Genomic DNA, 20,676 nt, shown 5'->3' on the forward strand with positions numbered 1-20,676 from the left:
TTTACGGTGTATATTATCTGAGAAATGGCCAGATGACCTTTGTTTTTGGCGCATTAATAGTGGTGTTGATGCCAATGATCAATCAACTAATCAAACGTGTATCAGCGTGTCCAGGAACGGCCGGAAAGTCGTTGTGCTGGCGCACGGAACAAAAAGAAAAACGTAGACTAGCAAGGCACGACGTTCCCAATAGCATTAACGGAGGTCGCAAAATAACATCTGCCGTGGGCGCCGTGCTACCTAGTTACGTCGCTGGGCAGGGCACCGAAATAAGGTGGCCTGGTGGAGGGGGCGCAGCTTTAGGTGCGGAGTCCTCCGCTGCTTCGTCACACTCTCCCTCGTTTACATTAAGGCCGACCTCCATGCAGCGAAATGTCGGCGAAAAGGCGGCGAACGTCGCCCGGCGGCGGCCGCTCTGCCGCCGGCGTCGAAAATACGGCTGTTCGCCGTCGATCTACGCGAGCTAGATGTCGAACGCGCGGCGGCGAACGCGACCGGAAGCGGCAAACTGCATTTTGAGGCCGCAGCCAATCACAGCCTCGTACTTCGTTGTACTTCCTGTCCTGTCTTCCATCGGCGGCGTTCGCCGTGTCACGTTGCATGGAGGTTGGGGTGGACGAAAACTGAGCGGCGCGTCAAACCACGGCGTCCGCCGCACCAAGTTCGCCGAGAAACTTCGCTGTATGGAGGTCGGCCTTTAAGCAGCCACTCGGCTGGCGATGTAATCATCCTTGCACGCGGTGAGCCGATTCACGCTTTCTTGGCGCAGGGATGCGGCATGACCCGTGCTGTACAACCCTCCCCACCAAGATTCCACAAAATGGGTCTCTAGCCCCCTTGACTACGGCTTCACTGGCTTCACCATGGTAGCTTGCTGTTGTCAAATGCGCTCGCTAATTTATTGGTGAAGCAGTGTTAGCGGAACTACTGTGATCGCAGCCACAGTTAAGATTCAAAAGGCCCGCGCGTTGTGGTTAGGCAGCGCCCTCTACAGTAACGCGGGTAAACTGCGGCAAGCGGTTTTTCTAACGGCCGCCAGATGGCCATACCGGTCTGCCTCTCGAGTCGCAATCACTGCTCTTTCCGAGGAGTGCGCCCGTAAACCCCGTGATCCGACTGATACGGCACACCCCGTGCTCGTGTTCGTAAGTTCTGAGTCGCCGTCCCGTACGAATTGGTCATGGCCGAGAAGCTTCCACCCGTGACGGACGCTTTCCGCAAGGAGACGATGGAGCGCATGCTCAAGTTCATCGAGGAATCGGCGAACGAAGACGTGGTGAGGGCGCACAACGACGCCGAGGCGACGTTCGCCAGCGAGAAAGCGCGGCTCGTCGAGGAGCAGTGCAAGAAGATCACCGAGTACTACGCGCGCCGAGGGAAGCAGGTGGAGCTGCAGCGCAAAATCCAGGCATCCAACATGCTGAACCAGGCGAGGCTGCGCGTACTGCGCGAGGCGGAGGTGCACATCCGGAACGTCATGGAGGAGGCCCGCCGGAGTCTGAAGGACGTCTCGCTGGACGAGCAGAGCTACCGGGAACTGCTTGGAAATCTGGTCACCCAGGGCCTGCTGCAGATGCTCGAGCCCGAAGTGACCGTCTTCTGCCGGCCCCAGGACGAAGCGCTGCTGGACTTGGACGCCGCCGCGCGCAACTACCATCAGGCGACGGGTGGCCAGACGGTGCGGCTCAGCCTCGAGCCCACTTTGTCGGCCTCGACGAGCGGCGGAGTCGAGCTGCAGGCCAAGCGCGGCCGCATCCGCGTCTGCAACACGCTCGAGGCCCGCCTGAACATGATCGCCGTGCAGCTGCTGCCCCAGATCCGCACGGCCCTGTTCGGGAGGAACCCGAACCGGAAGTTCAACGACTAGGAACTCTCCACTGTGCCTGGTGCCGGTGTAAAAGCTAGTGTCCGTAAGGCAAGGTAGGGAAGTGGCGTTGCCCTTGGAATCTCCGAGGCCGTCACGTGGTCTACTCTGTCGAGTGGAATATGTCGTGTTTTGCTCTATTTGGTGTGTATTTTGTAAAGTGTACGTTTGACTGGATAGAGCCTCCACGATGGTCCAGGCTGCGTTGGTCTGCAAGCCAGAATTTATCTCACAGAATGTCAGCGGAGCTTTACATAACATTTGTTTGACGTTCATGCATTCGCTATTTTTTTAAGAATCTTTGTGCCTCACCACGTTTTACTTCAGCTCAAAACGCAGTACGTATGCAGTGAGAAAGCTGCCTGTCATTTGCTGGCATGCTCGTTGAAAGGGTTCTTCTGAAAACTAACACAGGTGCTGCATTGTCCTTGATAACCTGCTTTTCTGGGAAGACTCCATATTTTATTTGGTTCAGCGTATGTACACTCTGCGGTTTCCTCACAGCTCATACAAAGATTTGCAGCTCCTGAGTCCTTTGTTCAAATGTATGAGCACTAGTTAGATGGAAGTGCTCCCTTGGAAATCGTTTGCGTAGTAATGCCGCTTTCCTAATGGAAATACGCAGTTTATTGGAGTTTGGATTTCCCTTTTTATGAGTTTGCAGTTCGACTTCGCACAGCTTGCGTTGCAAGCTTTCCACCAAGTTATTAGAGCGATTTGTGATGTCTCGAAGTGTAGCACTTAGCATAAGGAGCATGAAAATGTTTATTTTTGCCCACAAAGTGGCCTGCGGCATAAAAATAACGGTGTTGCAGTCGCACTTGCATGTAAAAAACTAATCCTAACATTCTGTTCTTGAGAGGCTCGATAATAACTATTTTCAGAGAGGCAGGGCCGCAACTTTGGTAGGTTTCAGTAAAGCATAGCTATTGGCTTTGGCACATTCTGAAATGCAAAAATGGTTGTTATAAGACAGCATACAGTGCTCAAAAATGTACGAACACATCTTCAAAGTGCAAAATCCGTCTAACCTAGAAAAATGCGATTGGGGATCTGTTTAACCGTTTTCTACTTAGCAGGTGTGCATGAAATTCGCATGAACTGCTGCCTCTGGACGTGGCACTCCAGCGATGAGTCCTAACCTCAGTCGTCTTAGTGTGCTCTTCCACTTGCTTCCTTTACTGCGTGCAATCATTACCTGCCCTCCTCCGATGCACTGGTCTCGGCTAGCGAACAATTGCACAAAAACGAAAGCTGGCTGTGTTCAACATTGATGTTGCATACCACAAACGCCGACTACACTATCACGCTGAAACTGACCCGTGCGCTTTTGAGGGCAGATGGTCTGTAGCTGATGTCAGTACACAGTCAGTTGCTGAGAGTTGCAGAGTCAGTTGTCAGTCAGTTGCACAGAATGCTGTGCAACAGAATGACAGGGTGGGCATCTGGGTGGTAATATATTTTCTGAACCAAATCTGGAAGGCACCTGCCGTGGCACTTGTTTTCTGTATGCTTGTTTCAGATTGTGATCCGTGTGATAGTATTTTGTATTTCACGAGTAAAAAAATGGTGACGGGATTCTAATCATTGGAGACTCCTGAAGTGTAGGGGAAGTGTTGTTCCTATCTCGTCTATCAAAAAGAAAAAGATTGAAGTATTGCGTTTCAAGCAGAATGAAACAGTGTGAATGCTAAATTATCTGAAATAAAGATAAGTATAATGACATTTAATTGGTACTGCCATGTGTAAACAAAGCAGTGGCGATATGTTAACACACAAAGAAATCTTCATCTAGGTAAAAGAATGTCGTGAATGTTTATAATTTATATTTGGGGAAACCATTCTTCGTAGCACTTGTAAGCTTTTAGTGTCATGATAACGTTGAAATACGGGCATTGCAGTATGTTTAGGTACCACAGAAAGAAATTTTTGTAAATTGAAAAGATTGAAAATGTTTAGCATATATTATAATTTCCCGAGTGGGAATTGCTGCGCATGCAACAAACTTTTTTTTTTTTTTCAAAACGAATACAATCAAAAAGCCTTGATGAGGCAGAAGGCGAAACATCCTGAGGGGCTATCACAGAAAGGAATGGTGACAGGGCAGGAAGCAATGATGCAGTGCCGGCAGCACTTCTGGAATAAAGTTTTGCCATAGTTTGGAGGGGGAAAGTCATACTTTAGGTACTATAATGCAAATAATGTCATCTTAGAGATTGTGCAAAGTCGTAAGAGTGTGTTGCCAATGTATCCGTTTTTGGGCGAAATTTCTGTCTTATCTGAGAAATAATAATCGTGCAGGCTTGATTGTAGATAGTGATTTCAACATGGCCGCTACTTCCCACCTTGTCTTTGGGACGAGTTTACCTGTTGTTGTTTTCCCCACTTTTCTGCCTGTGCGCGGGCGATGTGGGCACAGTCGAGGCTGCCTGCCTCTCCTCTTGTCACACGCACTACTGTGCAGTGTCTGCCACGTGGCAACAGTGCTGTACCATAGCTTTTCCGAAGTAAGAGTCTGGTGAGAATAAACTGTAGTGCTCTCAAGCGTGTCACTGCTGAGTTCTAGTTGTCAGCGAGGCGAAACTGCGACCTGGAAAGGAAGCCAGGTGTATGTTCGTAGTGTGGCCAAAGTCTAGTCTGCCTAACCAGAGTTCTCTCGGACAAAAGTGTACACAAAGTACGGCAGGGCACTTGCTACCAGCATGCCATGGAATAAAGTTTTTTCCCACGCAGTCGAGTATGAGCGAACAATTCATCTTTGTGTGCTTTTCTAAGTTGGAGTTGTCAGTGGTGCTAGGACTTTTCAGTGAAACACAGATGCGCTGCAAAGCCCCCGTAAGATAGCCAGCCCTCTTTGTGTTTGGTTTAAGCGTGCGAACAGTTTAAATTTTGTACTCTGCGCATTCACTGTTGCATTAAGTTTATTGTAGAATCAAAGATATGCCTTGAAAGAGGTAGAAATGCGAGAAAACTGCGCCATTGAACGCCACCATTATGGAACGGCTTTGGCGGTAATGTGAACAATGTATTTTCACTAATGCTGCCTAGATGGCGCCAGCAGGTGTCCAATTGATTGGAAATTGGGGTTTTATGTGGATAAATGCCTTGCCATTGGAGTGCTGCCTCATTACCTTTTGTCCAATATATTGGACAAATCCTCATAGCCGGGTCTCAAGGCGATATGCATTAGTGTGCATCAGGCAAGACCGAGGCAGGTGGACATAAACACTGCAGTGCAGTCAAGACAAAGTTACTACATTTTTTGCTGGTAACAGAACTTGTAATAATTACGTACCCAAAAATGGTGCCACTTACCTACAAGCAGATGAGCCTGCACTTGTTTGGTTGTCACTTATGGAAACAGCTAAGGAGAGATAAAAGAAATACTCAACATTTGAGGTGAATTTCGCCATTTATTCAACGTCACAGCTTTTCATGTATGATATTTGGAAAGGTAGTACAAGAAAAGAGCACATCATTGAAAGTATACAAGTATATAGCAATATTAAATTCGTAAATCATACATACAAGAAAACCAGTAGGGCAACTGTGATCAACAAGAAAAAGGAGTGGAGCAAGAGTATCAGTTCAGATGCCATCATCATACCAAGCAGACTAAACCTGGCTGAACTGCATCGCTGAATGGACTGCATGACGAAAACAATGGTCTTTTCTTATGTTAACTGCATGTGTGAAAACAAAGCATTTCAGGGTTATACCATATTGTCAATTAGTTCCTTCCATTTTTCAATTGTTGGCTGCCTTGTTATGACTGCATCTGATGTCTTCCATTCACGAAAAAGACTAAGTATGGTGATGAATGAATTGTGCCATGAGTTCCTATGAATGCCTTCACCTGGTTAGTCTGGCAATACAAAATGTTGAAATAGGAATTGGGGTTTGCGCAAAAGGATCTTTGTAAGAGTCAGCGTAAACACGTAATCCGAAGGGGGTTTCCGCAACTTTGCAGTCTGGCTAGACCTGCACAGTGTAGGCGAGTGGGTGCGTGCGTTTCGGTTTAAAATAGGGCGTAGTGTTCTGCGCTCTCCCTTTCCAGTGTTGCGATATTGTTCGCAGAAACCACACAAGACTCGCGTATTCCAAAATTGAGCCGACAAATGTGACGTGTGTGTGAAAAGCTTCACTTTGTGTATTGAATATAACTAGGGATTGTTTGTTTTCTGGTGCAACCCAATTTCACCCGATTCTTACACCCCGAACACTTTTCAGGAAAATCGGGTTCTACCGGAACGGACCTTTTTCAAAGTAGCGATCTGCACAATCGTGCGCTGTTGTCAACCAGTACCTGCTGGAAGAAAGCCCCTCAAACAGAGCTTCCAAACTTGTTGAGCATTGGCACGACTCTACCGCTCGCTGGCAAATGCTGCGCTGACATTGTTTCTGAGCTGAAGGAAGCTGTGTAGTCGAGAAAACTTCCTCCCAGTTGAGATGCATTCAGAGATCAGGCAGGTATCGTATAAAGACCGACACGTACGTAAACAAGCATGAGGGAAAAATCGACGGCCAGCTTCTCGCGAATAAAATGTCTTAATTTTTAGAAATTATCGATTGCTCTTTACTTTCTTCTTTACGGGTTCATTTCCAAACAAATTCCAAATTTCGGAGAGCTTTTTCTAGAAAACCCCGATGTCGCCTACATCGCTAGTTTGAAACAACCACCAATTTTAACGCGTTAGAGTTAAAAACTCGACATACCATCTAAAATAATTTGTATTGTTTAGTACATCTGTAGATCTAAACCGAAAAAAAAACCCCAATTTCGAAATGGTTTAAAAAAAAACCCGATTTCTCCCCAACTATTCGTTCGGGAAATAGCGCCAGATTTTTGCCCCCTGATTTTTAAAAAAATATATAAATCCCGAGAACGAACAACCCTAAATATAACACGACCCGTTAAATGATGGTTGTCGCGATATGATACTTCATTTATAGAGCGTGCAGTCGTCGGCAAAGAGTTGGAGGTTTACGTCAGCGTACTTTGTTATGTCACGCGTAAAGAATAATAAAAGCGAGCTACTGGACCCCCTGGAAGACTCCTCATAGCACTGTAGCAAGCAAGTGTGACAGCCATACTGTACTGATAGGCAGGTGTCAGTTATGGTTATCTGTTGGAAGATTGGGCCGTCACCTAACAAGTAACGGAGTTTAATTTATTGTGCGGTTCACCATTGTCATGGCGCTCTTTGCCTTTGATGGCCTTGCGCCATTAAACCTGAAGTCATCGTCGTCATTAATTTATTGTGCTGGACACAGTAAGCCTCCAAGAAAGAATACATTGGTTTCAATGCGCCCGGTTATTCCGAGGGACATGTCCAACGAAGTAAGGGACAACGATAAGAATGAAACTTGTGAGATATTCGAACGCAGTATAATGCTGGAAACTGTTGTGCAGGTGATAGAAATAGGCCAATAATTGTGCAGAGACGCTGCATTTCACTAATTTTAGCGATTTCCCGTTCAGCAGGAAAGAAACCATCTTTGAGGTGTTTGCTTGCGACTGGCTGTGCATACGGTTTCAAAAAGCGCTTTGGAATTGCACCTGAACCGCGACTTTCCGATGCTTCCTGGCAGCACCGAAAGGATTCCGACCTCCTGTAACAAATTCCTGCAATGAAGAGCCGCGCAAATCCTGCTAAGCATTTCGCATGTGCTTCCTGAGGGAGCTTGCGAGGGAATTTAGTTGAGAATGGTAGCCGGACACTAGGGACGTGCGAACATTCCAAGCTTTCCGATCTCGAAGCTAATGACGCGAAATTTAATTCGGCTTCGCATCGAAAACCTGTATTTGTAAATGGTGGATAAAGTTTCCAGGTACGTAATTCGAAGTTCGAAAACATGCGCCGGCGTTCTCCGCTCGCGGCGGCGGGCTTTCCGCACTGCTCCGGTGACGTGCGGCCAAACGGCGAGGGGAAGGAGCTTTTGGGGAGCGCCTCTTATCTCTTGCAAAACCACTGCGCTAAATTGAAATTACGAAGACGAAGGACGGCGGAACACACGATGCACACTTACGAAAGCGCAAACTATCACCTGGCCTTTATTTTCCGACCCTATAGGAAAACACTGGAAATATAAACATAGAAACAGAAACGCTCAAAACCCCGAACAAAACCCTATCTGTGTTAAGTTCTTGATAGTTGTTATCGTCACTTCACTTTTTGCGCGGTCTCGCTCGCTGCTGGCCACGTGCGCTCGTCGTCCCCTCTCTCTGGCTCACTGTCACACGGGGAACGTCTTTCCGCAGAAGGTGAATTTCCTTGTTTTTTAGAATCGCCGATGGCTGGCTGACGCATGCGCCTGGTCTCTCCGATGCCATACTAAAGGCTTCAATAACTTCCCTGGTCTTCCTGCTGTGGGAGCGTGCCAATACTGTTGTTTCATTGAACAGGGGTTGGCATTCGCATTTTTTGCAGTGATCGGCCAAATGCCCGGGCGCTTGTAGCTTGGCGCACGCGTTCTTATGCTCCCGCAGCCGCTCGTTCAGGCACCTTCCAGTTTGTCCTATATAGGACCTCCCACAGTCCAACGGAATTTTGTAGGCGACTTCTGACTCGCACCCCACGAAGGGGTTTCTTTGAGGGTGCGCTTCGAAGAACGTGTCTTCGCGCAGAAGGATGGCATATCTATAGGATCGTGCATTGCTCCAGTACTCTGCGATATACAGGGTGTCCCAGCTATCATGCACCAAGATTTAAAAAAAGAGCAATGTCGTTACGCGAACAAAACCTAGTGCGTAGTGTTTGCAGTACTGTGGAGAAGTGGATAGTAATTTTTTCGTTAATGATGCTTAACTAATTAATTGTAACTAATTATCTAACTCGACAAGTACTGTTCTAATCACTGAAGTGTCAATGAGGCGCTTGTAGGTACCCACGAGGGGCATCTAACTGCGGTATTTTCAGCGACGAACTAATTGCGTACTCATTTATTCTGACTGATAAAGAAAACCCGCGAAATATGAAAAATACCACGTGACGGCGCTTCCGCGCGCATTGTAAAGTAGCGTCCCCAAATGAGCTGATTGAAAGCAACTGCTTCGCCTGTCACCCGCCTGAAGATACAGCGCATCACCTTGATAATGGCATGCATGGAAAGAGCAACAACAGCAAGATTCGCGGGGTGCGTGTGCAGATAAGGCACAAACTCGGTCGCGATTTATTCTTTCTTTTTTTGTTTATTTCATTCTGGCTAACTCAGAGGCAGCCTGTTTGAGGGCATTGCTTTACGGTGCGCGCTAATGCGCGCGGAGGCGCCGTCACGTGGTATTTTTCATATTTCGCGGGTTTTCTTTATCAGTCAGAATAAATTAGTACGCAATTAGTTCGTCGCTGAAAATACTGAAGTTAGATGCCCCTCGTGGGTACCTACAAGTGCCTCATTGACACTTTAGTGATTAGGACAGTACTTCTCGAGTTAGATAATTAATTACAATTAATTAGTTAAGTCTCATTAACGAAAAAAATGCTGCCCGCTTCTCCACAGTACTGCAAACATTATGCACTAGGTTTTCTTCGAGTTACGCCATTACTCTTTTTTTAAACCTTGGTGCATGATAGCTGGGACACCCTGTATACCTGGCAAAGGGCGACCGCATGTTGCAGCCCGTTTTGAAGCAGATGGGCGTCACGCGCTGCTTCCGATACGTGGATGACTTCCTCGTGTGCTTCCCGTGGGGAGAGCTGAGAGAAGACACAGTAGCGAAGGTTTTGGAAGCTTTCAGCAATGCCCATGCAGGCCTTGAATTCACGCATGAGCTACCAGAAGACGGGCGCCTCCAGTTTTTGGACGTCAGCCTCACATTGCAAGGTGACCACGCGTGTTGGAATTACATTACCAGAAGCCAGAAAAAATTGCTCCCACACGACTCTGGGCATTCAAAACTGGTCAAACGAGGAATAGCCACAGCGTGCATAACGCAGGCTTTGTCAAAATCTTGCCACCACGCCGTAAAAGAAAGTCTGAATGTGCAGATCGGGCGGCTCAAACAAAGCGGCTTTCCAGAACCACACTTTTTAGGAGAGGCAGAGAATTGCCTGAAAAAAGTTAAACGCGGCGTTGGGCGTCAGCAAGAGAGGGATGACAGAAGACCACTGGCAGTAATTCCCTACATCCACAATGTCTCACACGGGCTGAAAAAGGTTGCCGAAAGGTACGATGTTAAAGTTGTTTTTTCCGCCCCACACAAGCTGAAAGGACTGTGCAAGCGGGTGAACAAGGAAGACGCTGAACGCCCACGCTGTGAGGTGAAACACAGAAACCCCTTCGTGGGGTGCGAGTCAGAAGTCGCCTACAAAATTCCGTTGGACTGTGGGAGGTCCTATATAGGACAAACTGGAAGGTGCCTGAACGAGCGGCTGCGGGAGCATAAGAACGCGTGCGCCAAGCTACAAGCGCCCGGGCATTTGGCCGATCACTGCAAAAAATGCGAATGCCAACCCCTGTTCAATGAAACAACAGTATTGGCACGCTCCCACAGCAGGAAGACCAGGGAAGTTATTGAAGCCTTTAGTATGGCATCGGAGAGACCAGGCGCATGCGTCAGCCAGCCATCGGCGATTCTAAAAAACAAGGAAATTCACCTTCTGCGGAAAGACGTTCCCCGTGTGACAGTGAGCCAGAGAGAGGGGACGACGAGCGCACGTGGCCAGCAGCGAGCGAGACCGCGCAAAAAGTGAAGTGACGATAACAACTATCAAGAACTTAACACAGATAGGGTTTTGTTCGGGGTTTTGAGCGTTTCTGTTTCTATGTTTATATTTCCAGTGTTTTCCTATAGGGTCGGAAAATAAAGGCCAGGTGATAGTTTGCGCTTTCGTAAGTGTGCATCGTGTGTTCCGCCGTCCTTCGTCTTCGTAATTTCAATTTAGCGCAGTGGTTTTGCAAGAGATAATGTACCAACTAGCCCAGAAGCGAGCTCTCATCGCCTCTTATCTCCTTGGCAGGGATTTTTCAATCAATCAATCATTCAATCAATCAATCAATCAATCAATCAATCAATCAATCAATCAATCAATCAATCAATCAATCTTGTTATTTCAACAACATCTGTTTTGGGAACCGTGAACAAAAAGCCACCAAACGGGCTTGACAGGGTCCATGGCACCGTGTACAAGGCAATTGAGCGGCAGCAGCGGCCTGCTGCCAACATAAGCATCTACATATTTGAACAACATACTTGAACAATACTTGTATATTAAAACACAAATCTCATCGCAAGAAGATATACGTTCTCATAACGACACACTATAAAAACAACTTGAACTAGAGACGAAGCAAAACGTAACACGAGTTATCTAAGATAAAAGAAGAAAAATAGAAATTACACAATATAGTTATACAATCACTAGACAAGAAGTAGGAATCAATTGAACAGCATGGTAAAAAAATAGTTTTTTCAAGCAAAGATCATTCACTGTCAAAGGTTGTTTAGATAAAAGGGAAGAACGTGGCGTAGCATTTGTGTGCCGTAGTTCATGCGGGCCCGCGGCATTTCCCAGCGTTCAAAAGTACGGAAGTTACGCTGGTATTGTTTTGCAGTTAGTGTTGAAATATGCGGTAGAAAATTGTTACTTTTTCTTATTCCACTTTCATATCGTTTGTTCAGTGTGGTTCTGTAATATTCAGGCATTGGAACTAAATTCATATCTTTAAATATAGGCTAACTGTGGCTATCGTATGCTGCGTTTCCAATTATTCGGGATGTCTTTTTTTTGCAGTACATGAAGTTTAGTGATATTGGATTCCGTAGTAGTGCCCCATACCAAATGACAGTAGTTGACTACGATAAAAATAACCAGTTATAAAGAAGAAGTTTAACACTTTTGGGTAAACAAAATCTCAGTCTAGATAGAACACCGAGTACATACCCCCCCCCCCCCCCCCCCCCAGGAGGAAATCGACACCCCCCCAAATCGAAATTCTGGATAAACCTCTGCTCTTTGGCATGGGGCCAACTCCGCCCTCGTGCTTCTCTCGTAGATGAAAAAGCAATCTGATGTCCCATAATAAAAAAAAAGGGGGGGGGGGCATAACAGGGAAAAAAAGAAGTACCAACTTCAGCAGACTTGGGACCTGGAGGCGATGTTGCGCTGCGCTGATGAGCACGAGGTCGAGGGTTCGATTCCCGGCCACCGCGGCCGCTCTTCTGATGGAGGCGAAAAGCAAAAACGCCCGTGTGTACGAGATTTCGGAGCACGTTAAAGATCCCCAGGGGGTCCAAATTAACCCGGAGCCCTCCACTACGGCGCGCCTCATCGCCTGCGTTGCGTCGGCGCGAAACAATCAATGAAAACGATTTTGGTACGCAACTGGGCTTTGGCATCTAGATAGTGTTGATGGGGAAAGAAGCCTATCTTTCTCTACGCTGCTCTTTCCGCATCCAGATAACGTAACCACGCTCAAGCTGCCCCAGTTAACGCCCTGTAGATAATAAAGCCCAGCTGCATCGTCCCCACGCCCTCGGGGGGCAAATCGTAAGGGGTGCGGGAAAACTTCCGGCGGAATTGATTTCTCACGCGGTCTCACGTGATTGGATGCGCGGGCAAAAACGCCCGGAAAAACGGCCCGCGTAGCAGCGTAGCCAATCACGTGCGAATTCATGAGAAATGAACCCCGCCGGAAGTTTTCCAGCACCCCGAACGATTTGCCCCCGGGCTGTTGAAGGAAGTTGATCTTTTAAAGCAAAGATTTCTGGCTCTACCAGCCGACGGTTCTTTCGTGTCGTGCGGTACAACACGCTCTTAAAGGGACAGACAAGCGATTTTTGTCGCGTGTATGTTCTCTAGCTCATATGAAAGCCAGCGTTTTATATAGCCCGGTAACCACAAGCAATTTATAAACAAATGGGTGGGAATAAGTTTAATTTGTCAGCAAACATTTTGAAATCGGAAGGGTGGCGGTTCGTAGTGTCGAAAGTTGACACTACAACATGTGTCCCTGTCACGTGACCTGCAAACCTAGCAGCTACTGTAGCTGCTGAAACGTTTATTTACCTATTGAAAACCTTTTAACACAACTGTTTGGTATAAGTTTCATTTGTATATGTATTTTTAAGCATTATACTGAAAATTTTTAAGACACGCCGCCCGCCGTCGCTGGGTTGTTCTCAGTGTGGCTAACTGAACCTCCATGCCCAGAATCAACGGCAGCGGGAAGTAAACAGACCGAGCGAAGGAGTTTTGATGAGACTGGCTGAGTCAGGGGCGTTTGTTCTGCCAAAATATTTGATTTCAGTTTCCAAATACACCAACGACAGCTTAAAAAAAAAAAAAAAAGGTCTGGCCGGGGAGAATCGAACTTCCGACCTCCACAACATGAAGCCAGGTTCTACCTATCGTGTGTCCCAACAGATGGCGCATCCGTGCAAAATAGACTCACGAATAAAAAAAAAACACATAAATGAATAAGAAAGCCTGTGATTCACTCTTTTTGTAGCTGGGGACAAGTTTTTAAATATCGCTTTTCATCTCGCATACAGAAAAAAGTATGTTGGCGCGCTACTGTATGTCCTGGTTGCCAGCATTATTTTTCGAGAGGACACATACGGCTCGTAGATCTAAAAATTCCGATTTAAAATGTTCTAGGGCGCTATCACCAAAACCGTTTCGGATTGAGGTGTTGGAAGCGATGCCCTTCCATTTGGGATAGCGAACATATATATACTCGAGAAAAATCGGTTGTCTGTCCATTTAAAGCGTTGGAGGCGGTGGCGGGGGGTCGGGGGGGGGGGGGGGAGAGGAGGGAGAGGGGCCGAGTGTTTCACTCAAGGAGCACACTAGAGATGGCGCCGCGAATTTACCGAGCGTTTCTTTTCTTTTGTTTCTTTTCCCAGCGGAAAAGAAACAGACTATGCGGCACATAGTGTTAGAATGTGAGGGTATCCATCCAAATCTACATGACGGGAATATTGGGCTTCCAGAAGCCCTAGGATTTAAGGGTATCAGAGAGGAAGTTAACTTCAAGGCTATCGAGGGGACGAAAAGAAGATTAGAATGCTGGTGGACGAAAAGCAGAGAGGGGAATATTGCCTCGGACAGTTACCAGCTGTAACAGGGGAAAAAAAGTCTTTCGGGCCTAATAAGCTTTAGTGCCTGCCCTAAGCAGCGCTAGTATTAAACCAAGAGTGTAAAACATGGTTATATTAGTCCTTTTTGGTAAGATGACATGGCATCACCCCGCTTCAAAGAGGAAACCAATAGCAATAATCATCATCATCATCAGCGTTCCCCGCCCGGGAGTGCCTGCTCGCCGGTGGCGGCGTCCGCGGTACGACTTTGTCGTCTGCTTCAGCAGCGGTTGTTCTGGCCCTGTTTCGGTGCAGCTTCGCGTCCATTGCGCGGTGCCTTCGCCCGGCTTAACTTGTTCGACAGCACCTCCAGGGTAACCCGCATCCAACGGAATTAAGGGGTCGTACGGCAAACATACGTTGAGTATTGGTTTGCCTGGCGGGGAAACAAAATGTACAAACCCCATACAGACTTCTTGCCGCCAGAGAAACGCTACCTTTTGCGCACTGCTTGCCACGAATGGGACTCCGTTTTCGAAATTGTGAATAATTCGGTTGTGTTTTAACAAGTATTACAAAAGGCGAAATGAGCCACTGGTTCTGATAAATAGCGATGATGAAAAATCTGTCAGCTTTCCCGCTATTCTCAAACTTAAATTCTCTAACGCCTAAACTAAGTTGTTTAAATCGGTATAAATGGGAATCCTTAAGCTCACATGCCGAATTGTTTCGGTGTCTTTCTGCCGACTCGCGGTCTGGCTACAGCGGCGGCGTCCGCCGCTCTAGCACGGCCGTGGCCGACGCTGCTGCTGCGTTCGGGACGCCGCCCCCGTGAGTTCCAGGTAACGGCTGGCAGAATCTATGGTTTCACTCTTTGTAGAGCCACGTGTGTGAATTGAAGTGATGTCGCATGGGCAATTGTTGTGGGTGTCGTTTAAAGCTTTGCTTTCCAACCACCCTGACGGCGTGGATTGGAGCCAGTTTTCTTTTTTTTGCATGGTAAATGATAATAGAAGCCCAGCGTATTTGCACTAGTAAACTGGGTAGCCACGCCCACGAAGTACTTAAGTGTGGCGCTTGAAGATTACCAGGATAGTGACCCGTACTGGCGAAGGCAAGCAATCGAGATACGGGACAAGGCTGAAAAGTTGAGGGGAAAGCAACTATCCGTTTTTGCACGTGCTGCGGTTGGTAATTTGTTTTAAGCATATTCATTCATTCCGTATCCATACTGTGGTTCGTGATGCAGGTATTACACTGCAGCCGTGCCAATGTACAAAGATTGCACCATGTGTTTGCCCTGTTTTTATGGGGTTCCACATGGGAGCGAACGAGTCGGACAAACCTGTTTCGTCGTGTCCGCTCCCGTGGACTTTCTTTGGTGCACTTATTCTTGGGCCAAGTTGTAAACCGTTTCCGCCGACGCCTCTTTCACAAGTTGCGCCATCGGCTGATAACGATTCAACTGGGTGTGGTACGGATGCGTGACGTCCGCTCGGTGGAAGAAGAACGGAAACTGAAGGAGCGCCTGGGCGCACAGAAGCGGGAATGGGCGCGAAAACAACAAACAGCCGCTGCCGCAGAACGTGCAGCTGCCGCAGTTGCTTCCTCAAGTTCCACCTCGTCGATTAGCTATGAATCCCTCCCGGATGGGTGGTAAGAGGGGGACTGTTGGGACCGTTGATGATTGCAACCGCGTAGGCGTCGTGGTGCCTGTAGCTAATACAGGAGAGCTTGTTGCTGGGCTAGTTGGTGCATATTAAGTTTAGAAGAAACCAGCTGAACATGGAAACAAAGGAATAAATGTTAACAACGGACTAAAATTGTCCCTGTCAATTTTTGTTTACATTCAGTCCTTTGTTTCCATGTTCAGCCTGTAGCTAGCCGCGTCAACATAGCCGCTTCCGAGAGGGTCTTAGCCTTGAACCCTTCCCTGGAGCCCTGTCAGCTCGAGATCGGCTCCTTTTTTTTTTTTTCGTGAGATTACGTATCATTACCGCCTCTCCCGCCGTCTACTGCCCCCTGCACACCCGGCGTTCTCTCACGCCGAAGAACGCCTATGCCGCGTAGTGCAAACGTATACCCTTCCTTGCATCTCCCGCCTGCACCGCATGTACGCCGCTCTGTACTCCTCACTCCACTGCCCCGCTTGTGGGGTGGTCCAAACCATGGATCGCCTCCTCTGGCAATGGCCCCACAACCCATTACCCCCATATCGAGACGGTGAGCAGTGGGCGAGGGCGTTGGGCAGCTCGGATTCGGCGGTGCAAGGTGCCATCGTCGCCCGGGCTGCCAAAGTCACCGGGGACCTTCCTCCCTCGGTCACCACCCCTCCCCCGAATTAGCCCCCCTCTCTCTCTCTCCCGAATGGAGGGCAACTTGCCTGCATGGAACGCCAATGTTTGTGAGCCAGTAATTCTTGTGTGGCTTAAAGGGATCGTGGAACAACATTTTCGGCGGTGTCTTTCGCGTCTATCATCGGTCGCCGGTTTACTCGTGCGCTGTGGTGATAAAGGCGTGCACCGCGATAGTGCGTTACACAGACGGTAAGATGCGTGTGACGCGAGAGGGAAACAGACAGCTCCATGATTGTCCGCTAGAATAAAGATCGACACCATCCGAATACAAACAAACGTGTTTTGTTCTGTGCACTGGCTAGATTGCGACCAGCTGCGCTGGTCATCCTTCTTCAATGACCGGAAGGGCACCGAATTTTTATGTTCCCGCCAGAAGCGCCACTTTGATCCGACACTGTGTCGCCAACTTATTCCCTTATTTAAACTCCTCATCGTAGCGTATATCGGCAGTGTTGCGAACGGGCGGGGGCACCCGATCCGAGCTCCGTGGCCTCCGACATACGAGTGGTAGCGTGTATGATGCGAGCGGCCAGCCGCTGTTGCAGCCGTGAAGAAGTCCAGAAGCCGTAGGCTAACGTAACTGTTTACTTCATAGCGAGAGGTGAGCCGAAGCCAAAGAACAATGCCCCGACGGGCGAGGTTACAATACAGGACTCGAGCATAGCGACAACATCGATTCGCTGCTCAAACAGGAATGGTTCACAACGCTTGGGCAGCTCTATTTATACCCAAAAGCGACAACGGTCAAACGCAACAGGCTGGAACACGCCGCGAACGTCACAGACTCACACAACACTCTTTCCAGAGCTGGTAAGCCGTTCATAGCCTCGGGCACGTTGAGTCCGAGAGAAGGGAGAGAGGAGGACTCCGTTGCCATCGACGGGGCCTCGGTGTCCTTGAAGAGCGTGGAGACGAGCCTTGCAGGCAGCCGCCGAAGTTTTTCCGAGAGCAAAGCGTCTGACGCGGCTTTGTCGCAACTTGTTGCCGACATGGTGGCGCGTGTTTTCAAAGGCGCACGAGTGGCTTCGCTGCACAGCCGAGGAGTGATGCGGGGAAGTACTGCGGCGCTGGCCGATTCGTAACAGCTTCTCCGCCGGGGGTCCGAGATCCCGATGGATAAGGGTCTGCAACCGTTGTCCGGAGGGATGCTGTCGAAGTGAAGTGTTCGGCAGACGCTCGACTCCAGGCCTTGGCTGTACGACACCGTGCTGGAGCTTCACCGGGCGGGTCACTGGACGAGTAGTGGCTCCCCAAGAACGTCTCTGGCTTGGTCAGGCAAGCAACAGAACAACACAGGAAGACACAACCGCATCGCCGGCAAGTGCGAAGACAAATCCACACTGAAAATCTACCAGGCTTTTAGTTGCGATAAAATACGCTAACTAACTACTCTAGTTATATTTTTGCCCAGCAGTACTTTAGACAAGTGAACAAACCTGAAAGGTGACATTTCGCGTGATTGGAAATGTCCCACACGCAAAAAAAAAATGTAATCGTAAAGGGCGAAACCTGCGTCAGGAAAAATACTGAAATTGAGAAAGTCAGGCGTCTACAGGCCACTTCTCGCGCTGAGAGCTGCGATCCCAGCTCTCTTCAATGCCCCGAGCTTTTCCCTTTTTGTACCGCACTTTAGGTGCGGCTGTTCTCTGAACGCTGCTGCGACCGCGTGAGAGGACACCGGCCGTTCTTTTCGACAACAGTCGAGCGTGCGGAGGAGCGAGCGGGATTTTCCACCGTTCATACCAACGTTGGTTCATACGTTAGGCGCGCACTCCTTCTTGGAGGGAGCGTTCTCTTGACGCGATGTGAGCTCACGGCTTTGCCCCTTGGCATGCCCGCACTGAAACACGCGCCACAAGTACGCGCAGAAGTTTTCCTTCTGTCCTTCTTGCTCGCCTTTTCGCGAACGCGTTCGGCAAGCAAACGCCGGAACGCGTTTACGTTCTCTCTTGGCTGGTCGGTTCCCAACTTCGGCTCAGCCACAGGCGACACCGGAACCTCAACTAGCTCCGCCGATGCTGGCCTATCGTCGGGAGCATCAGCAGGGAGTGAAAAGGGCACGACGTGCTCACTAGACACCTTGTAGTTCCCAACAGTCACTACCTCGTCGTCCCTCGCGCTTTCAGCGACAGCCTCGGCACGCGAAGACCGAGGCGTGTTCCCGTTCTCCTTCCTCACTGCCAGAACTACACTACAACCAGGCTGCCCTGTCTCAAAAGACGGCTCGGCCGCCCCAGACACCTGAATCTCTACGAGCTCGGCTGGCCGTTGCTCGAGGTCAGTTACCTGAGCTGGTGGCAGGACGGCGTCGGCTTGGTCAGTGGCGAGATCGTCACGACTCCCAACCGAACCGTGCAAACCGTTAGCTGCCTCGACTGCAGGCTTTGCCACCACATCACTCGTTTCTGTGCTACCGTCCGAAAGAACAACCTCCGTTTCGGCGGACTCGTGTTGCCTTTCGGTAGCCTCATCGTTTACGCATTCCTGCGAAACGTCGCTATCTCGCGAAGTGTTCACGTTCAAGTCGGTAGCCGTTGCCAAGGCCTCCCGCAAATTTGGACCGTCCGAACACTCCGCCGAGATCTCCGAAACACACGCCGACACATTATCGCACTCAGTGGACACGCACTGCCCTCTGCCGCCTCTGCCGACAGTCTGAGCTAATGCGCCGTCGTTATCTCTCTCAGCAACCTTGACGCGCTGTTGGGCCGCAACCTGTGCCGCAACCGTCGCCTCCGACTCGCGCTCCCGAGCGTCTGCTACTGGCAGCGCTGGCACGGTGCTTTCCTCGACAACGAGGTCTTTTTCGAGCAATAATTCTAACTCAGGTTTCGCTTCTTCCTGCTCGAGTTGAATTTTGTGCTCTAGGGTCTTGTTCTCCCGTTGGAGTCTCTCTCCCTCGAGCTCCCTTCTTTCCTGTTCAAGGCGCTCGAGCTCGAGGTCGTACCCTCGCATCTTTTCCTCGTGTTCCTGTCTTTCTCGCTCAAGTAGAAACTTGTGCTCTCGTTCCTCTTTGTGCCATCTTTCCTCGCGTTCCTGTTTCTGCCTCTCGAGCTCCTGTTCTCGCTTTCTTTCCTCGCGTTCCTCACGCTGGCGCTCAGCCTCTGCAGCCTGACGTTTAGCGGTCTCCCTGCCATTGATCGTCTCAATGCGCTCGTCATCGTCAGCGACAGCTCGTCATCGTCAGAGCCAACAGCGAGTATAGCCTGTATCAGCTCTGGCTTTCTCAGCGCGTCCGTAACATCCAAGCGCAACTCTTTTGCAAGCTCCAACAACTGCGGTTTTTTCAACGCTTTCAAATTTATGGCCGGTCTAGAGTACTGCTTTCCCACTGCTCCAAAAATGTTTGCGCGAATAACCCATTTCCCATTTATTTCCTGTCCTCTAATGTACACACTAAAAAAAAACTAAAAAAAAAATCGAGGACAAAACCCGCACCAACAAAGCTATCGCAGGTTTAAACCAATTCAAAATAAATAAAATAGGCACTAGGCCAAAATACTTTTAGAAAAAAGCCGATTTGATGTTGATAAAAAGAAAAAAAAATCACACTCCACATCCAAAGGCGCTACTGTCTACATCCACACTAAAATAATCCTATACATCACAGCTACTTTTTAAATCTAACAATATGACAGTGAAGATGCGAAAAAAGTTGAAAAGCGTTATAAAATGAGAACACACAAAAAAATACGTGCAAAACAGTCCACTATAGCAATGTCATTACAGTGAGTTCCAGAACTATGCAAAATTAGTTGGTACATCAATGACCCTTTTCTCACCACATGCAGACCCATGGACACAACGATCACTCTAAAAGAAATCAACCAGAAATAAACCGGCTAGAAGTGACACAAAACCACATAGTTCAAATAAACAGTACTCGGCTGTAAAGTAAAGACTATCGTGCACTACAGTTTGCACCGCTTTTCACATTGTACAGTCATTCACTTTAAATACACTTCACTGCGCTGCCGTGTCTGCATCACCGTGGTCCAAAACTAGAGTTCATCATTCACCAAACCGCACTTAGGTGACGTATGAGCTACTACTAACGCGTATTAGGCCGATGGTACAGTCTCCACAGATCACCGCACTGCTGTATTACACTGCGCAACACATCACCACACAATTCACGTGACGGCTTATGACTTCGTATCTTGAAGTTTGCTTCCAGAAAGACAGGCGAGGCAGTCAAACTTCTGGTACAGACCTAGCCACGTAGTCCACAAGGTCTGTAAGGATTTTGATTGCAGCGTTGTCATTAAGTAGAGATCTCAGGTGTGGTGGTTCAAGAGGGTGCCTTGTGAGCCTCTGCAATTTGTGGATGTAGGGTCTTGTTTTAACGCAGTCCAGTAAGTAATGAGCCACAGATGAGGCACTGTGTCCACAAAAACACTGGGAATTGTTCTGTAATTGCAGGCGGTAAAAGT

General features: G+C 48.6%; 1 protein-coding gene and 1 pseudogene across 1 annotated transcript in view; both read left to right on the plus strand.

Moving 5' to 3' along the window:
* LOC144142018 (sodium-dependent proline transporter-like) overlaps positions 1 to 20,676 on the plus strand; it is a 94,588-nt gene that overhangs the window by 43,351 nt on the left and 30,561 nt on the right. The gene's annotated exons all lie outside the window — the stretch shown is intronic.
* LOC144141224 (V-type proton ATPase subunit E pseudogene) lies at positions 1,074 to 3,889 on the plus strand (annotated as a pseudogene).

The sequence above is a fragment of the Haemaphysalis longicornis genome, unplaced genomic scaffold (genome assembly GCF_048455015.1).
Source record: "Haemaphysalis longicornis isolate Haplotype H1 unplaced genomic scaffold, Haemaphysalis longicornis Haplotype H1 scaffold_6, whole genome shotgun sequence".
NCBI classification, from domain to species: Eukaryota; Metazoa; Arthropoda; class Arachnida; order Ixodida; family Ixodidae; genus Haemaphysalis; species Haemaphysalis longicornis.